The sequence below is a fragment of the Lygodium microphyllum genome, chromosome 28 (assembly GCF_053477565.2).
Source record: "Lygodium microphyllum isolate KBCC chromosome 28, Lygodium_microphyllum_v1.1.10, whole genome shotgun sequence".
Classification (NCBI taxonomy): Eukaryota; Viridiplantae; Streptophyta; class Polypodiopsida; order Schizaeales; family Lygodiaceae; genus Lygodium; species Lygodium microphyllum.
Window position 1 is genome coordinate 101,227,607 of NC_141162.1, and position 21,440 is coordinate 101,249,046.

Consider the following 21,440-nt stretch of genomic DNA (forward strand, 5'->3'; position numbering starts at 1 on the left):
GGCTCTCTCTTGTGTCTCCAGTGGGTTGTGTGCAGGGATTGATTAGTCCTCTCCTTGTATTCAGCATTCTTTCCTTGTCCAGTGCAGATTTCTTTTCTTCTTTTCTTCTTTTCTTGTCGAGTCATTGTGTGTGTGTGTTCTTGTTCCTTTTTCCATTGTGCACTCTCACATGGTATCAAAGCCAAATGAGAGGATAGAGTGGAGATCATTGCGGATTTGACCAGCCCAGGCTGAAATGCAAGCACCAACATCTGCGTTTGTTGCAAACATAGTATCCTCTGCATCAAGCGATCCCTTTTGGCTGTTGGCGACAGCCCTCCTCCCTAGGCAAACAAGTTTTTGGATAGGCGACAGCTTATCTTGGCTAGGTGGGGCATCTACATAGTGCTTGTAGCTGATTTCTCATCTATTGTAGATTTCGGGCTTTGTAGATGTCTCGTGAGATATCGAAGATGTCTTATAACCAATTTCGAGGCCATGATGATACAAATGAGGAGCATTCTTACCACTCCTCTGAATGGCAGCGAGATTATCGTTAAGACTATCGTGAAGAGCGTATGGAGATACCACCTGACAATGATCATGAAGAAAGATGGAGGTTACCTAGCTGGTTTATATGAGATCCCTCGCTCCCCATTCTCTCTATGTTTCATAGAAAGCCTGTTCTACTGGCCTCAAAATGTCACCTATGGCATCCTCTATACAGGTGTGTGCACTTCTCTACTATTGGTGTTGCCACTTTGTTGTTATTGCTAGACCGTACTTTGCTCTCCCTTTCGGAAGTCCTATATATGTTCTAGACTTGGTCTTTTCACTCCTCCCAATTTATGATGTGACAAGACTTGGTACTTTGGTTGTCTTATTGAGCAAGCGGTGTTTCTTGAGGATTCTTCTTTAGGAGTTGTTTTAGAGATATATTGGCAGGAGAGCAAGCTTTAGAGGCTCCATTTCCCTTCTCTTATGCAGGGTTCTCTGAGGCAATTGTCTATTGGTACACTTGTTCTTGCTTGTGCACCATCTATTCTACAGGTTCCTTTCCATCCCCATCCTCTCCTCTGATGGTTCCCTTGCATCCCCCATCTCTTTTAGAGAGGGATGGTCTCGGTAATGTAGCTATGGATTTCTTGATCCCTAGTGTTTCAGAGGGGGCTTCCTAGGATCATGAGGAGCTTCTACATCGACAGACTTCCTTGACATTGGCATTCCTTTTGCCACCCTAAGATCTGTTATTTTTTTGGCCTTTCGCCACATTTGGGATTTGCAAGGGGGTGTTAGCAGTCATTAATGTCATGCCTTGTCATCTCCTCCATGTGAGCCTCAGTTTGAGTTAGACGAGGATTTTAGGAGCTCTGACATGTCTGTCACTTTTTTTGAGAGAGGAGGCAGCTCTATTTGAGCATGCATTTTTGTGTGCTTCCCTTGGTAGTCAGTTTTTTGTGTGCATAGGATCCTAGCGCAATTTCTGCATTTCCTAGTTTGTCACCACTTGTTGTGAAGTGTATAAATTCCATGCTATGAAGTGCATAAGTTCTACACAGTAAAATGCGCACTCCAAAATAATAATACCACCTAACTCTGTCTAATTATCTACTCACCACAATACAAAACACATTAGTATCCTTCCATCTATCTACCAAGTATGATGCGACCAGTATTGCACACACAGTTTATGCGACAAGTATAAAAAATTGACAGTAATTGTAATCATCTAACTTTAAACAATTAGACGGAATTAGGTGGTATTATTTTGAAGGTCATGATTTTTTCGCGTCCATCAGGCATCTTTTTCTTGCATTTGTTGTAGTTGGACCAACATTAAATTCTGGTCAATTTTGGGCCCCAAAGTGCAGTAAGCTAGTTTTCATGATTTGTGCCTATAAATTTGGCACTTCCTGCTTGGTGGACATATTCTTTTGTCTTCCACTTAGCAGGTGTACACTTCGACTTTGGTTCTCTCCTCCGTCTCCATTGCTGCCATCATCATTAGCCTAATCTAGTGCTTTCACTGACAGTATGGGTTGTGTGCAGGGACTAATCATTCCTCTTTTTGTATTCAACATTCTTATCTTGTTTAGTATAGATTTCTTTTCTTCTTTTCTTGCAGGTGTGTGTGTGTGTTTGTCTCTGTGTCTCTCTGTTTCTATCTCTGTTTCAATTCTCTCTTCCATTGCGCACTCTCACATGCTCCACATACTTGAGCTTGAGATTTGGGCTTGCCAACAATTCTTTGTGAGTGTAGGAGCTCTCTCTCGAGATTGAGTACGAGCATGTTCCATATACTAGATGGCTGATTGTCCTTTGGCCATTTTGGCTAAGGGGTGTTAGGTCTACCTTCATCATTAGATTCCTCATGGTTCTCGGTAGCACACAAAGACAAACATTGTTGGAAAATGACAGCCAGCTATGGAGGAGAGAAAAGAGAGACAATGAGTGTGTGTTAAAGCAAAAGAGCGGAGTATACTCCTTGAACTGAAAGAATGAGAATCAAAGGTACAAGATAGGTCTAAGATAGACCTAGCTCTAACTCAACTAGAGTTAACTTACTCTTGACTCTAACTCTAAGAGTGGTGATACAACTTATAACTTTAGTTGTGTTTACACTAAGAACTGAAAATGAACTAAATACTAAACCATTGGGCACTGCCCATAGAATTGGCAAATTCTAACATCTCCTTGTAGTGCCAATGTGGTAAAGTATAGGAATGATCAATCATCAAAGGGTAGCTAGTTTACGAACTTGCGAAAAGCCTTGAACTTCTCATGAGGTAGTGCCTTGGTGAAAATGTTTGCAACATTTTCTTGTGTAGGAACATACATCAAGTTGATCTCTCCTACACATAGGATTTCGTGCCATTGCAATAGCACTTTTACTGTCAGAAAGAATGGGCGTAGGACCCTCCAATGGTTGCACAACCATACACATTCTGTTGTTGCCATGAAGGCTGCCCCGTACTCAGCCTCACAGGACAAGCTAGCTAGTGTAGGCTGTTTCTTGCTTAGCCATGAAATGCATGAACACCCCAAAAAGAAATAGTGCCCACTGGTAGACTGTCTAGTGTCTACAGTACTGGCCCAATTTGAATCATTGTAAGCATGTTTAGATATCTCTTCACCATCATGCAAAGACAACTTTAAGCCTGGCTCCATAGGAGTGCACATAGGTTTCCAATCTTGTATATTAAGCCTATGTAACAGCTTATCCGCATACTGTGACTGTGTTAGGATGATACCATGCTGATTTTGGGTGAATTGAATCCCAAATAATAGTGTAGACAGCCCATATTTGACATAGCAAATGCATGTTTTAATTCAGCCTTGAAATTTGCAATTTTTGATTTTGAAGGTCCAATGAACCGCATGCCACCTACATAAAGAATCATAATCAGCAAGTCCCTCCCTTCATTCTTAATGTATAGATTGGGAGCAGTTGGATTGTTTTTGAAACCTTTATTGGCCAAATATGTATCGATTTTAGAGTACCATGCATGAGGAGCCTGTTTGAGACCATAAAGAGTTTTGTTTAGCTTGCATACCATGTGCTCTTTCCCCTTAACCACAAACCTTGGAGGTGTGATGCATAAACATCCTCATGTAGATCCCCATTCAAGAATGGTGTCTTAATGTCCAACTGATGTACCTTCCAATCATAATTTGCAGCCATAGCAATTACACATCTCACTGTATTTGCACGGGATGTTGGAGCAAAAGTCTCTTTATAATCTATGATCTTCTTCTGTGCATAGCCTTTTGCTACCAACTGTGCTTTATACCAGTCAAAGGTACTATCACGAGGACATGTATTTTTCAAACCTCACTTAACATGTGGATCAATTTTTAATCACATGGTTAAGTAAATGTTGCAATGCGAGGTGTAACGGGGGTTAGAGTAAATTTACAAGTCGGGACCTGAGGAAACCACGGGATGTGAAAGGCAAGAGTTGCTATAAGTTATGCCGCATAGGTACTTGGTGGTATCTGGTACAGGTTGTTGGCCTAGGTCATTCATTTGGCCATAAGTGCCAAGTGGTGACACTAGAGAAGTGACGTTTAATGGCACCTAACGCCAATCTGATGGTCAAAGATGGCGTATTTACACTCGGAATGGAAGTTGCCTAGCTAATTTAATTATTGGCCAGTCAGATTATTTTTGAGGGCACCGAAATAATTATTAGATTAAATTTTCAGCATTTAAAGACTGAAAATTAATATTGAATTATGCATAATGTTGGAAAAACCATTTGGAAAGGCTGCCATTTGTTAAAAATGCCCATGCAAGACTGAAAAACGTCTTCAGAGGTTGGACAGAGGGATTTTAGTGGATTGAGCCTACAAGAGAAAGGGAGGAGATGTTGTTGGTCTGATTTGCAGCCATTGGAGGACCTTTTGAGGCAGCCAGGGGTAGGAGAAGACTGATTAACAGCAGGTGATAACATCTATAGGTTGTTGAGACAGGGGAGCAACAGTAAATGACTGATTTTCTTCAATTCCTTGCATCTACAAGCTGTTGAGACAGTGCATCAGCAGTAAATGACAGATTTTTTTGAGTTCTTCACAAAGAAAGTCTGAATTTTCTCTCTCCTGAGCATTCTCTCTCATCTCTTAGCCTTTCTACAGCCTTGCTTCAAAGATTACAACATTGAGATTATTAGAGGCTGAGAGGTTTCAAATTTCTTTGCTGTAAACTCTAATTTGCAAAAGAAATTAGGTTTAGCAGCAACCTCAGGAAGCATGAGAGAAATTGAAAGCTCTAAGACTTGGATTCAACGGGGCTGAAGTTGTTTTTAGTTAGAGACCAGCAAATCAATGAATTTGGGGCATTTTCCATCTCCATCAAAGCGGGTGAAGGCCAATTGACTGCTGAATCAAGGGACAAATCAGATTGAAGACTTGGTGTTCATTTTGGACAGCAAGGGAAGTTGAAATACCGAAAGGGATTGGGAGAATCCCATTGTACATCAACTTCTTCAATTAAGTTAAATAAATACCGAAAGGGGCGCTAGTTTTGGTCCCAACTGGGTGTCCAATGTTGAAGATTATATAGTAAAGTGTGCATTTTAATTTTGTGAATTTGTTAATTGCTGTAAATAGTGCTTAATCAGGTTATTTACCAGCCTATTCGAGGAGGAAGGCTGGTTTTAGGTACCATCAGCCTTGCATTCGAGTTTTAAAAATTCATTTTGTGCCAATGGCCTTATTGCCAAGTGGTAAATCCACAAGATCCCATGTAGAGTTAGTGGCAATAGAGTCTAACTCATCCTGTATGGCTCGCACGCAATGTACATCTTGCTGAGCTTTGTCCAGGGGAGTAGGCTCATCATCATCCAATAGTGAGCTCATAAATACATGCTCATCACAATCATCTACTTTCGCAAAATCAGCCAAATGGGCTCCTTGTGCATCGTGTGTTGCACGTCTAGCAGCCCTTCTAGTGCATTGAGCTAAAGGAGCATCCATTATACTCTCCTGGAGAGTTTGCAACATCCATCTCAGGACTGTTTTTCCTGCATTTACAGCAGCCCTTTCATGTTGTACTACATTTTCCACTACATGTGGTATGTGGTGACGGAGAGCGTGAAGATCAAGACACGCAGGGATTGTTAGCAGTAGAGAGAGATAGAGAGTGAGAGAGAGCAGAGTAGAGAGTGTGTACGATTTTTTGTGGGTACAATGATGAGTGTCCCACTTTAGGTTTTTAGATAGATATATATATGTAAGTACAAGTGCTAAGGGTGTGTTCACACCTGAGCACATTAAAAGGCACAAGGGTCTTTATTTCCAACAACCTCCCACTTAAAGGCAATGTGCCTTAAGAGGAGAAAAGAATCAGCTAAGTCTAGGTATGTACAAAGCTGAAATACATATATTTATCCAACTCCCATCATTTGTGGGCAATGAGCAAACTGCTCTGTTGGAAAACCCTCCGTGAGAAGGTCTATATCATTATCATCTGCATGCACTTTGACAAGCTTAGTGCTCTTGCTGTCAAGTACATCTCTAATGAAGTGGTACTTCACCTGTATGTGCTTTGTCTTTGTATGAAAGATGGGATTCCGTGCTAGCATGAACAGGTAACTCTGTAATGCCAAGGTCTCCTACCAGGCGTGAAATCCATAAAGCCTCCTTGCATGTCTCACTGACAGCCATATACTCTACCTTTGTAGTAGACAATGCAACACACTTTTGTAGCTTGGAGATCCAAGAGATTGCTCCTCCTGTGAAGGTAAACACATACCCAGAAGTGGACTTTCTGCAATCCGTATGACCAACAGAGTTTGCATCCGTAAAGCTAACGACATATACCTTATACTTTCCAAAGCAGATGCACAACTCCTTTGTGCCTTTGAGGTATCTCATAATACCTTTCACTGCTTCCCAATGCTTTTTACCAGGGTTTGCCATGTATCTGCTAACCACTCCCACTGCAAAGGCAATGTCAAGACGTGTAGCAACCATAGCATACATCAAATTGCCAACAGCTGAAGCATATGGTATCTTGGCCATTTCAGCCTTCTCATCATCAGATGTAGGGCTGTCCTCTGCACTGAGTTTCACAATGGAGGCAATGGAACCCCATTTGTTTTTTCCTCTTCCGTATTGAAACGCTGCAAAACCTTGTAGATATACTCCTGTTGAGATAGATAGAGTAATACTTTCGGCCTATCTTTGAGTATTCTCATGCCAAGAATGTGATTTGCATCACCAAGATCCTTCATGTCAAAGCTACCATGAAGACTTTGCTTCAGTGAGTCCAAGGCATGAGTATTCCTGCCAACAATCAGCATGTTATCAACATAGAAAATCAAGATAATCAGGCTGCCATCTGTTGCCTTCTTGGTGTACAAGCAGTGATCCACTTGACTTCTATGGAAACCTTGAGATTGTATAAATGTATCAAACTTATGATGCCGTTCTCTTGGCTCTTGTTTTAGCCCATATAGACTCCTTTTGAGTTTATATACCATTTCCTCTTTTTCTTTTTCCACAAACCTTTTAGGCTGCTGCATATATATGTCTTCATGAAGATCACCATGTAAGAATGTAGTCTTTACATCCATCTGTATGAGCTCCATATCTTCAACTGCAATGATCATCGTTTGTGCTGGTTGTTCTTGCAAATTTCCATCTTCAGCATGTTGTCGTGGCATTTCAGCCTGCAAATCAGCATTAACAGCTTGTTGTCCTGGCTGTGCCTGCCTATGTAGGGGCTCATTATCATGGGCAATAGCTGGCTGATCATTTCTAGCATTATTTTCTGCATTTACAGGTTTATTTTCAGTAGGTATATGCTGCTGTACAACGGGTACATTTTGCTGTCCTAAAGGTATTTCTACGGACCTCCTCAATCTTTTCAAGCTGTTTATGCCTGCGATCTTTCCGGAAGATAACATCATTGCTGTGTACTACTTTCCTTTTCTCAGGATCCCATAATCTATACCCCATTTTATCCTCGTTACCATATCCTAGGAAAATGTATTTACAGGACTTTGGCTCAAGTTTGCTGCGTTTTTCTTTACAAATGTGCACTAAAGCCTTGCAGCCAAACACTTTTAGATGAGCATATGAAGGTGGCTTGCCCGACCACGCTTCTTGGGGAACTCCAGTCTCCCCCCCCCCCCCCCCCCCAACTTAAAAGACTTGTTTAGTGATTGATTAATTAAGTGTACAGCTGTCATAACAACCTTTGCCAAAAAACTATGGGGTAATGCAGCATGAGACAGCATCGTACGGACCTTATCGTGTATGGTCCGATTCATACGCTCTGCACCTCCATTTTGGGGTGGATTATGAGGGGCATTGAGCTCCCTCTTGATCCCTTTATTGTCACAAAATGCTTGAAAGGCCTTGGACACATATTCCCTATCATTGTTAGAGCAAAGACACTTAAGTGCCTTATCTGTCTGATTTTTAGCCAATGGCAAGAATTTTTTAAACTTGTCAAGCTCTTCATCCTTGCTACGAATAGGATAAACCCATACCTTTCATGTAGTATCATCAAAAAAGGTGACATAATATATCTTTCTCCCTAAAGATAATCCTGTCATCTGACATATATCTGAACGTACTAACTCTAGAGGAGATTTTAGTGAAAGAGACTTTCTATGAGACGCCCGTGCATGTTTACCATAAACACAATGATCACAATGCTCAAAACTAGCATAACCAAGACGAGGCAAGCAACCCAAACGAGAGAGCACTTTCATTCCAGTTTGACTCATGTGTTTCAAGCAGCCATGCCACAAAGAAACACTTGGCTGCTCGGTTACGGCAACAATATGATCACTCACACTAAATACATGGAGAGGATACAAGGTATCACTTTTACAAGCTCTGGCAATCACTCTAGATCCCTTACAGATCTTCCATTTCCCATCACTAAAGGTGGTATGAAATCCATCATCATCTAGCTGCCCTGTGCCAATCAAGCTCTTCTTGAGCTGAGGTACATGCCGTATATGCTGAAGCGTGAAGACAGAGCCATGCTGAAACTGCAACTGCACACTGCCAATACTTGCAATGGCACATGCATTGTTGTTCCCAAGATGGACAATACCATGTCGACCCCTTGTATGGACAGAGAACCACTCACGATGAGGGGTGACATGAAAGAAAGCACGTGAATCAAGAATCTAGGTATGCATGTCATCATCTGTATCTGCAAGTAAGACATGTGCACCAAAGTGTGAAGAGACAAAGAGTACTTCATTCCCAATGTCATTGTCATGAGTGACGACATTTACCTCTTCAATTTTAACAATGCTCTTCTTAGGTTGACTCTCTTTCTTCACTTCCTTGCTATCATTTGTCTTCTTGCTCTTTCTGTTCTCTTTCTTTCATTTGTACCAGTCACGTTTAAAGTGACCCTTCTTGCTACAATGATGGCATTCAATATCTTTGCCTCGTGATTTACTATGTCCCTTGCTATCAGATTTGCCTTTCTGCTGTGATCTGCTCCTAGTATGCAAAGCCGTGGAAGACTTACCGGATGGATTGTTCTGCCGATTCATTTCTTCAATGAGTAGAGCACTCTCTACATCAGCATACAAAAGAATCGCATTAGAATTGCTCATAGCAATCTTGAATGTATCCCAACTCTCTGGAAGAGTGCAAAGCTAAAACGTAGCCTTAAATTCTTCATCAATTAAGAACTTCAAGGCAACCAGTTGGCTGAAAATTGAGTTAAGCTCACTCAAGTGAGTAGACATTGTTGTACCCTCTTTCATATGCAAATCCATAAGCTTTTTCAGCCAATACACTTTGCTTGCGGGACTCCTTTTTGCATACAGTTCCTTCAGTCGAGTCCAAATAGCATATGTAGAATCCAAACTCTGAATGTTAAACAACAAGGCATCAGAAATTGATAGCTCGATGGTTGAGCGTGCAAGCTCATTTAACTCATCCCAATCGTCTTGATCCATATCTGCGGGTTTTGTCGCTTTCGTCTTAATTGGCTTTGCCTACTTCTTTTGCAACAAGATATTGTAGCATTGTTTTTGCCAAACTTGAAAGTTATGTGCTCCTTCAAGCTTCTTTATGTGCATGAGATGACTGTTCTCACTGCTGCCAACCATAATTTTCAGCCCAAATGCGACAAAAAATTCAGCAAATGCAGGCCCAAACTGTCACACAAGTGAGCAAGGTACAAACAAGTACCAACCAGCAATAAACGACCACGTAGAAGCAGAAATTTCAGATTTGTAAAAATTTCAGATTTGTAAGTAAATTTTCAGAAGCATCAAACCATGTGCCACAGCATTCCACAACTGATTATAGCTGTTCCAAGGGCAAATACATCACATTACATGAGAAATCCCAAATTTTAGCTGCAATTTCTGTTGTACATGTACCCATGGGCATAAAATTTGACCCGCATGGTCAAAAGCCCCAAATTTTTTGTGCTCAAAGCATTAACCACACATTTGCACTGTCTCTGACATGCATAGAATAGGCCAATTTTGCCAAAATAGAGCAATTTCAGCAAAACCCCCAAATTTCACTGACCAATCGTTCCCAATTGCATTAATACATGTTTCCTAAAGCATAAAACAGGCAAAATTAGTAAAATTTCAAAGATTTTGCAAAAGCCCCAAATTTCTCAAGTCCAAATGTGCACCAATGTCAGCCAATCTGACTTAACTAAACAGTTATTCGCCAATACAATAAAAGCCCCAATTTTTATGGGTCCAATATTGAGAAATTTCACTCAGATGAGCGAAATTTCAATAATTTTGACGAAATCCCTAATTCAAACACGCACAATGTCTGCAATTTCTGACACGGATGCCTCAATTTTGCATGAACAGTGCTTAGTTTGGAGAAGTCCCAAATTTCTAGGCTTAGATTGTACGAAAATTTGAAGCTGTGCCTCCATGAGTGAACCCTTAGTAGGGGAATTTCAAAAAAAAGATTTTGAAGAGAGAAAAAAAGTTGGATGACGAGTTCGTTGACCGGCCATGTGCAGGTCGCTGCCTAGTCGCCTACCCGTCTCGTCGTGTCTTGACAGTTGCGTGGTCGCCACCTGGTCGTTCGTTAGTGCAGCCTGCCCGTCTGCTAGTTGCCCGCCGCTAGTCCCACCGTCTCGTCAGCTAGTCCCGTGGGTGAGCCTCGTTGCTGCCTGTTACGCGTGTTGCTGCCCGTCACTGCCCACTGGTCCACGTTGGACCTCTCGCTTGCTGGACCTACCATGATCCTGCTTGCCTCGCTGAACCTGTTGCTTGCTGGCCAGTTTGAAGTGACTATTTCCACTCTCCTGTTTGCCGGACAAACACCCAGCAGCTGTACACGAGCTGTCTTTTACGTCGGGAAGTGTGCACTCTGTGCCTGCTCTGATACCAGTTTGTAGTGACGGAGAGCGCGAAGATCGAGACACGTAGGGAGAGAGAGCAGAGTAGAGAGTGTGCACGATTTTTTGTGGGTACAATGACGAGTGTCCCACTTTAGGTTTATATATATATGTGTGTGTGTGTGTGTGTGTGTGTGTGTAAGTATAAGTGCTAAGGGTGTGTTCACACCTGAGCACATTAAAAGACACGAGGGCCTTTATTCCCAACATGGTAGACCATCATTAATACCTTACTATTCAGGCACATATGGTGCAGCAACAGCTTGCTGTATTATATTTGTCCGGCCATTTATAACAGCCATAAACTTCAAAAAAAGTGACAAGAGACCCTCAAAGATATCACCGATGTCATGGGTGGTTGTCATTTGAAACTGATCATGTGAAAATGCAGCATTTTCAGCAAATATGACATCCCTATTGATAAAAACTTTTTTTGTGCGTGCGTCATATAAGCAATAGCCCTTACTTTCCGATCATGTGAAAATGCAGCATTTTCAGCAAATATGACATCCCTATTGATAAAAACTTTTTTTGTGTGTGGGTCATATAAGCAATAGCCCTTACTTTCTAAACTGTAGCTAGTAAATATGCATTTTACAGCCTTGTTATGAAGCTTCCCTTGAAGCTCTTTCGGAACATGTGCATAGGCAATGCAACCAAACACTTGAAAGTACTCAACCTTTGGTTTCTTGCCATGCCAAGCTTCAAACGGGGTGATCATCTTTAGTGCCTTAGTGGGTGCATGATTTAGCACATGATTCATACACTGAAGGCTCTCTAACCAAAATTTATGAGGTAGCTCCTTACTTTTGAGCATACAACGAGTCATCTCCATAAGAGTGCAATTCTTCCTTTCAGCAATACCATTGTGTTGAGGAGTCATTCTAATAGTGGCTTGATGCGTAATTCCATGATCAAGAAAATATGTCTCAAAAGCACGAGACATGTACTCCCCCCTCTATTCGTATGAAGTGTTTGTACTTTCAAGGCAGTTTCAGTCTCAAGCTTCTCAACAAGATGCTTAAAATGCATAACTGCATCAGATTTTACTTTTAGCCCATACACCCATGTATACCGAGAGTAATCATCAATAAATGTAACAAAGTAAAGATGACCTCTAAGTGCAAGTATCCTCATGGAACCTGTCATGAGGACATGTGTTTTTGAAACCTCACTTAATATGTGGATTAATTTTTCATCACATGGTTAAGTAAATATTGCACATGTGAGGTGTAACTGGGGTTAGACTAAATTTACAAGCCTGGGACCCAAAGAAATCACGAGATGTCAAGGCAAAAGCTGCTATAAGTTATGGCGCATAGGTACTTGGCGGTATCTGGTGCCAGTTGTTTGTCTAGGTCATTCATTTGGCCATAAGTGTCAGTTGGTGACAATAGAGAAGTGGCGTTTAATGATACCTAACCCCAATCTGATGGTCAAAGATGGCGCAAAGACACTCGGGAATGGAAGTTGCCTAGCTAATTTAATTATTGGCCAGTCAGATAATTTTTTAGGGCACAGAAATAATTATTAGATTAATTTTCAGTATTTAAAGACTGAAAACTAATATTTAGTTATGATTGATGTTGAAAAAACCATTTGGGAAAGTTACCACTTGTAAAAAATGCCCATGCAAGACTGAAAAACTTCTTAAGAGGTTGGAGAGAGGCAAATTTTCTCGAAGGCAATCCAGCGATCCTCAGGGATTACTAATCCAAGTTTCCGCCCGTAGACTAGTATGCGGGCCTCGAGATTCAATCTCGAGTCACGTCGGCCTCTTGTGCAGGACCCGGAGGCAAGGGATTTACGGCCAGAGCCCCCCTGGCACCCAAGCATCCTCCTGCTCCAAGTAGCATCCACGGAGAGACCTCTCGTGGCAGGTTCAGTCCACGTTCTCGGCGCGGCTAACAACCCCCTTGGTTAGGGTCAGACATACAGTTGGGGGTAATTGATGCTGCCTCTCCTTCCACGCCTTCAATCTGAAGCATTAATTATTCAGCTTGCAAGAGAGAGGGAGGAGATGCTGTTGGTCTGATTTGCAGCCATTGGAGGACATTTTGAGGTAGCCAGGGGTTGGAGAAGACCAATCAACAGTGGGTGATAATATCTACAAGCTGTTGAGACAGGGTAGCAGTAGTAAATGACCGATTTTCTTCAGTTTTTTGCATCTACAAGCTGTTGTGGCAAGGCAGCAGCTGCATTTGACTGATTTTCAGTCATTCTTGGCGACGAAACTCTGAATTTTCTCTCTCTACAGCTTTCTCTCTCATCTCCCAGCCATTTCTCAGCCTTGCTCTGAAGATCTCAGCATTTGGACCCTTGGAGGCTGAGAAATTGCAAATTTCTTTGCTGTGAACCCTACTTTACAGCAGAAATTAGGGTTTAGCAATAGCCTTGGAAAGCGTGCCAAAAATTGGAAGCTCCAAGACTTGGATTCAATAGGGGCTGAAGGTGAATTTCAGCTAAATTTAAGTGGAGGACTAGCCAGCCATTGAATTTGGGGCATTTCCATTGTCTATGAAGTGGGTGAAGACCAATCAAGTGCCCGAATCAAGGGGAAAATCAGATTGAAGGCTTATTAGTCACTTTGGACAGCAAGGGGAGTTTGGATTGCGAAGGGGATCGGGAGAATTGCATTGTAAATCAACTTCTTCTCCAATAAAGCTAAAGAAAAACCGAAAGGGGTGCCAATTTTAGGGCCAATCGTGTGTGCATTGCATTAATTGTTTGTTGCTGTAATTAAGTTGTAATTAGGGATTTACCACCCATCCACGGAAAGAAGGTTGGTTAGAGGATCACAAACATGAGAGTGAATAAATTGCAATTTCTGGATGGTACAGTGATTGGGGTGAGCCACCGGCCATGTATGTCTTGCATTTGTGGCTAGTAGCATAGAGATGCGATTTTCTACAAGGCTTCATGAAGGACAAAGGGTCCCTTGGAGCTTGTTTTGATGGACTTATGTGGACCGACGAGGATGGAGTCCCTTAATGGGAGTTTATACTTTATGCTCATTGTTGACGATTTTAGCAGGACGACATGGGTGTATTCCTTGGAGTTGAAGTTTGAAGCATTCTCTTACTTTAAGGATTGGTTAATCTTCGAGGAGAATAGGCTTGGTAGGAAACTTGAGTCTTTGCGATTCAACAAAGGAGAGAAGTTTGTCTTCAACGAGCCAGTTAAGTTTTGTGTTGATTGTGGCATTGTGCAAGAGTTTGCCAACACAAAGATACCTCAAGAGAATGGCATATTGGAGCGGAAGAATCACAGTGTGATTGAGATGGTGTGGACTATAATGGAGCATTGGGAGACACCTCGGTGTCTTTGGGCCGAAGCATTGGCCATTGCTTCCATATCCTTAATCGATTTCCTACATCAGCCGTGGTTGGTATGGCACCTTTTGAGGCTTACTTTGATCAAAAGACGGATGTGTCTTATTTGAGGGTGTTCAACTATGATGCTTGTATTCACATCCCGAAGAAACAAGGAGGTAAGTTTCAGTAGGCTTTCCAAAGATTGGTGTTCGTGGATTATAGCTCGGAGTCACAAGGATACAAGCTTTTTGATCTCGTTTCATAGGAGATATACATGAGTCGAGATGTTCAGTTTGTGGAGTTTCTAGTTGTAAAGGGGGTGTTGAGCATCTTGTACATGGAGATTTAGGTGACGGTTGGGTATTTGAGCCAGTATCTTCTGAGAAGAGGTTGCTTCACCATCGGATTCACCTATTGAGTTGGCACCAGTGGATGTTCCAGAGACTTCATCAAAAGCAGAGTGACAAGGGGGATATCGGTTGCCTCCATGTTGGGCATGTGATACCGTTGTAAAGGGCTTTCTTCAATATGTAAACTTTGCCATTGGATGAGGAAAAGCTCAGAGGTTGCTCAACATAGATCGCCCCCCTTAAATTGGTAGCCATCTGAGTTGTAGGTGCAAAGATATCATGAAAATCCACTTATGGCCGCTACACGAATCCTTTAGTGACTAGTTATGGCTTATGCTTATCCAGAGTGTTATTGCTATGGTATTTGCTCTTAAAGACCCACTTGACTCCAATCACCTTTCTATAAATGGGCGTTGGCACAAAATCCCAAGAGTCATTCCTCTCAATAGCCTCCAACTGTTGCTCTATAGCCTTCTTCCAGTGCTATGATTGCAAAGCCTCCTTTACAGAGGTGGGGCTCCCTATTTTGTGTGGCATGAATCATCAAACAATAGTTTGACAACGTTATGTGCAAGAGCTTTTGACCACTTTTGAGATGGAGGGTTGTAGGTCTATTTCTACTCCCAATGGATCCGAATTGGAAGGCTATGGCCAATGCAGATTTAGTTGCAGTAGATACTATCCACTACAGGCAATCAACTGGGTTGTTGATATGGCTCCTCAATACTCGGATTGATTTGTGTTTTCTTGTAGGTTTGCTTGGATGGTTCATGTTGAGTGCACAGATAGAGGAAGCGAGAAGATTTGCAGCAAAAGTGTGCATGTGAGTGAGAGCGACAGAGAGAGAGTACGATCTGATTTGGCTGTACCAACAATGTGTTGGTATACAAAGAATAAAATGTATTTATACTTAGGGCTCGTAAGGGTGCATTCACATGTACAACATAATAATACATGTGTACAATACACGGAGGTGAATAAAGAACCTTTACATCCCAACAACCTCCCACTTAAAGGTTCGAAGAGAACCTTTAACCAACTCCTACTAGTCGTATGCAATGCTCATGCTGAGTCTTGCTTAAACTTTTAGTGAGAGCATTTGCAGGGTTGTCCTGTGTTTTGATCTTGGTCAATGTGATTAGACAATCTTCCAGAACTTGTCGAATAAAGTGATATTGCACATCTATATGCTTTGTGCATGAATGATACATGGCATTCTTAGCTAGATACATAGCACTCTGGCTATCACATCCCAACACTGGAGTACTCATAGACATAGTGAGATCCTCTACAAGTATGCTCAACCATATAGCTTTCTTAGAAGCTTCTGTAATTGATATGTATTTAGCTTCAGTAGTACTTAGTGCTACGATGTTCTGCAACCCGGAGCACCAAGAGACGGCCCCGCTAGCAAGTGTAAAGACATACCCGCTAGTGGACTTGCGAGTGTCCAAGTCACTTGCCATGTCTGCATCACAATAACCTTGTAGACTAAGTGCACCTTGCCCATAGCAAATACATCTTCTTTGTGTACCCTTTAGATATCTAAGAATACACTTGACAGCCTTCCAATGTGGTTTGCCAGGATTTGACATAAACTTGCTGACAACTCCCATTGCATGAGCAATGTCTGGACAAATAGCGACCATAGCATACATAAGAGAGCCACAAGCTGATGGATAAGGAACTCCCTTCATAGCATTGGCTTCCATGTCATCTTTTGGGCTGTTGGCTTTACTAAGCTTAAGATATGGAGGTAAGGGCACCCCAAGAGGCTTAGCTTCAGCCATGTTAAATCTATCGAGTACCTTTTCAATGTACTTCTCTTGAGATAAAAACAACAATTTCTACGTTCTATCCTTGCAAATCCTCATGCCCAATATATGCTTTGAATTCCCCAAATCTTTCATGGAGAAAGTTGATTTCAGCTAATCTTTGAGAGCATCCAAGCTAGTCTTTCTTTTCCTAGCTAGCAACATATCATCCACATACAAAACAAGTATGATGGGGTTGCCATCTGTATCCTTTTTCATGTACAAAGAATGATCTGCATGGTTGCGTGTAAACCCATGAGAGAGCATAAAAGTGTCAAACTTTTTGAACCACTGTCGTGGTGCTTGCTTCAGCCCATACAAGTTGCGTTTTAGTTTACACACCAACTGCTCTTTTCCAGGAACTACAAAGCCCTCGGGCCATTTCATGTAGATCTCCTCATCAATGTCACCATGCAGAAAGCTGTTTTCACATCCATTTGGTACAACTCTAAATCCAATATAGCAATGAGAGCAAAAAGCACACGTAGAGTGGTCATCTTCACAACTGGTGAGAAGACCTCTTGGAAGTCAATCCCTTCCTTCTGTGCATACCCTTTGGCAACCAGTTTTGCCTTGTACTTGGGTTTCCCATCAACTGTCTTTACTTTGTAAACCCATTTGTTTGGAAGAGGCTTTCTTCCTTTAGGCAATGACACAAGATCCCAAGTATCATTAGACATACAGAGATTTAATCTCTTCCTACATAGCTAGCTCCCACTTACTGCTGAATTTGCATGACTTGGCCTCTTTATATGTAAGAGGCTCACCCTCATCTGTAAGCATCAGATAGTGCATAGAGGGGTCATACCTATGTGGCTGCCTTCTTAAGCGTGTAGACTTGCATACGCAATGATCTACATTCTTAGGAATCGGGTCTACAACCTGGAGGTATGTTATTTTCAGCATTTATTGGCTGCTGTAAGCCATTTTCAGCATGCTGTTTATGCTGTACAACACCTTTATTTTCATTTCCAGCACCAGCGTTTTTATAATTAGCAAGTCTCTCTTGCTGTCCATGACCTCCTTGTGCTTCTAATTTGTTGTCCATCATCATCTGGCTAAAAAAGAATTGTTTTCAGCTTGTGGTATAGGATCATGAGGCTCATCATTTGAAGTAATAGATGGTTGCAAATTCTGAAATTTGACCTTTTTCATGTCTTCATCAGAGGCTAAAGTACTTTTCAGTGACTTTGCATCATTAAACACAACATTATGGCTGCGAACAAATTTCTTGGACTGTGGTAACCACACTCTATAGCCAAATTCACCCTCATCACCATAGCCCATGAAAATGCCTTTGGTGGATTTTGGGTCAAGTTTACTCCTTAGCTCATCTCTAACATGCATAAAAGCATCACAATTGAATATCCGTAAATGGTCATATGAGGCTGATTTGCCAGACCAAACCTCCTCAAGGATGCCATTATTTAAGGAAGTGTTTGGAGAGTGATTGCCAATGTGAACCACGGTTTTAAGTGCCTCTCCCCAAAATTCATGAGGGAGATTAGCTGTGGACAGCATGTACCACACCCTCACTTAAAGTCTTGTTGTATCTTTCAGCCACACCATTTGAAGAAGGGTTGTAAGGAGCTGTAAGCTCCCTCTTGATTCCATGCAAGTCACAAAAAATTTAAACTCAGTCGATGTGAACTCACCCGCATTATTAGTTCTCAAGCATTTCAGCTTTCTACCTATTTGAGTGGTAACAAATGCATGAAACGTTTTAAAAACAGCAAACACTTCACTTTTTTTTTTTTCAAGAGATAAACCCAAATCTTACTGGAACAATCATCAATAAAAGAGACAAAATATGCAACACCGCCCAACGATTTCGTGGGCATACTACATATATCAGAATGTAGTAAGTCCAAGACATTGGACTTACGGGAGACACCAGAATAAAATGAAATTTTCATTTGCTTTTCAAACTGATAGTCATTACAAAAATCAAGTTTAGAGCCTTTTCCATCAACCCTCTTCAAAGAGGTAAGGACATCAAGTCCTTTTTGGGTCATATGACCTAATCTCTTGTGCCACAACTCCAAATGACAGCCAATTTCAGCAACTGCAAGAAACTTGCCATTCTAAGCTTTACAATGCAGACAATACAAAGTGCCCTTCTTGGTTCCTTTTGCAATCAACATGGAACCCTTTTTCAATCTACACAAACCACTACCAAACAGTGTAGCGTAACCATGCAAGTCAAGCTGACCAACAGATAGTAAACTCTTCTTGGTGGGAGGCACATATTTGACATCTTTCAACACAAGCTCTTGCCCATTATCCAAAGACAAGTGTACAGTGCCTATTCTATCAATGCTGCGAGCATGGTTATTTTCAAGATATACTTTTCCATAATTGCCTGCATTGAACATAGCAAAACACTCCAAACAAGGAGTTACATGGAAAGAGGCACCAGAGTCTACAATCCAAGTTTGAGTGACACCATCATCAACTGACAAAAGTGCATCAATCGCATCAGCCTTGGTAATCTGCATATCTTGCATGTGACATACAAGGGCTTCATAATCTAGTACACATAGTACATCAACCTCTACATCCGAGAGCTCCTCTATGATCACACTGGAGGCCACATTGGCCTTTTCCTTGCCTTTGGCTGAATCAGATGCATCTGTCTTATCCTCTTTCTTCTTTTGGTCTCCTGCATTCTTCTTTCTCTCTTGTTCTCTCTTGTAGTACCTGCAATTAGGTTTCTTGTGGCCCTTCCGACCACACTGATAGCAAGTAACATCACTCTTTTTCTTTCCTTTGCTCTTGCTTCTGCTTCTCTGTCTAGCATTTGCATTTTTCTTTTTAGCCTTGTCTCTAATATTGTAAGCTAAGTTGCTACCTTCTCCACTAGACTTACGTCTAATTTCTTCATTCAAGATTGAACCTCTCACACCATCATATGAGAGATTGGGGTTATTACTGAGAGAAACCACCAAGGTCTCCCAGGAATTAGGCAGTGCCATGATCAGAAAGATCGCCCTCAAATTATCATCAAAATCCAAATTAGCATCCTTAAGATGATTTAAAATACCAATAAATGCACTCAAGTGCTTAGCTATAGGCTTGGACTCATCCAGTCGCATATTCACCAACTTGCGCATTAAATGCACATGATTAACAGGTGTGGTGATCTCATAGGTAGTTTTCAACTTCTCCCATATTGCATGACCACTATCTAAGCCCTTAATGTTTGTCAAAATGTCATTAGTGACACCCATTTTTATATAAGCCACAACCTTTTTTGTTGACTTTGGCGCAATCTGCATTAGACATTTGTGCAGGTTTATCTTCCTGCAAAGCATCCTCACAATCCTTTAAGAACAATATGCCTTGTATACGGTCTTTCCAAATGTCAAAACCCTGACCATCATACCATTTGAAACCATCAAACTCTTAATGTCAGAATTGGAAGAAGTTGCAGTCATTTTTATCACAAACACAAGTGTAAATGCACTGAACTGCAAGAGTACAAGCTAAACCAACAAATACACTGCTGTTCTTACGCAACGAGCAATAAACCTCTGCTGTTTTTACATAAACCAAATATTGCAGATTTTACCAAAATCTGCACAAAATCCCAAATTTCCAAGTCCAATAGTGTGTAAATGTTAGCCAATCTGACCCGGCTGAGCAAAATTTCATCAATACATGAAAAGCCCCAATTTTTCTGGGTCCGATGTGAATAAATTTTACTCGGATGATTAAAATTCCAACAAATTTGGCAAAATCCCCAATTTAACTGACGTCAACATGCACAATGTCTACAATTTCTGACACAAATGTCATTGTCAAGCATTAACAACATCAAATTTGGGAAAATCCCCAAATTGTGAGAAGGAGGTTTTCACAGATTTATGATCTATGCTTATGTGTGTGAATGCCCGGAAGGGGAGAAATAAAAATGAAGTGAAATTTCTGATTTAAAAAAATGGGGAAGGGGGGGGGGGGGGACTATTGACTTGCCCGTCCCATTGCGTCAGTCCATCGCATGATGTGACCTGTCGCCCCGTTGGCCCGGGGTCGTGAGCAGTCCTCCACGTGCAGTCTCCTGTTGCTTGCCCGTTGGTGCCTGGTGGACCTCGTCGACTTGTCGTGATCGTGAGCAGTCCATCTTGTCTGCCTGGTCGTTTGTCGCGTATTGCGTGCTACCTGCTCTTGTCACGCCCGACCTATCGTGCAGTACTGTGTGTTGCCTGCTCTACTGCGATTGTAGCTTGCGACTATTGCCTGCACCTCAGCAACCTGTTTGATCCGTCGGTCTTAATGACGATTGCATTGTCTGCAATGATTGCTGGCTTGTACGGTCGAGCTCGGATACCAGTTGTTGAGTGCGCGGATAGAGGAAGTGAGAAGATTTGCAGCAGGAGAAGTATGTAGGTGAGTGAGAGCGACAAAGAGAGAGTACGATCCGATTTGGGTGTACCAACAATGTGTTGGTACACAAAGAATAAAATGTATTTCTACTTAGGGTTTGTAAGGGTGCATTCACATGTACAACATAATAATACATGGAGGTGAAAAGACCTTTACATCCCAACAGTTCATGAGTGAATCCAAGTTGGTTCATTGAAAAGGTTGCTATGAGGACTTTGTGGTTCTTGAGGGGGACTCTTAACCTAGGTATTTATTATCCAAGAGGTATAGGAGATTCAACTTTTGTTCTACAGGGATGGACAGACTCAGATTGGGGTGGAGATGTTGACCAGAGGAGGTGAACAACATGATATTGCCTTACTTTGGGTGCAAGTGCCATCTCTTGGAGTAGTGAGAAGCAGCCCATAGTTGCCCTATCATCTACAGAGGTGGAGTATAGAGCAACATCTTCTACCACATATACTATTATGTGGTTTTGGAGATTGGTAGGAGAGCATGGCTGTCCTTAGACAGGTCCTACTACCCTTCATTGCAACAATGAGAGTTGCATTGCTTTGGCATGGAATTTGGTATTCCATGCTAGGTCATGGAATTTGGTATTCCATGCTAGGTCGACTACATTGAGATACAATACCATTTCATTTAAGAGGAGATCTTGGATGAGACTATTGATGAGGATAACTTGGTAGACTTGTTTATGAAGGCTCTTCCTCGAGCTATTCTTTCATAGCACTCC

General features: G+C 41.7%; 1 protein-coding gene across 2 annotated transcripts in view; it reads left to right on the forward strand.

Annotated features, from left to right (window-relative positions):
• LOC148011803 (dentin sialophosphoprotein-like protein) overlaps nucleotides 1–21,440 on the forward strand; it is a 115,396-nt gene that overhangs the window by 70,474 nt on the left and 23,482 nt on the right. The window lies entirely within an intron of this gene.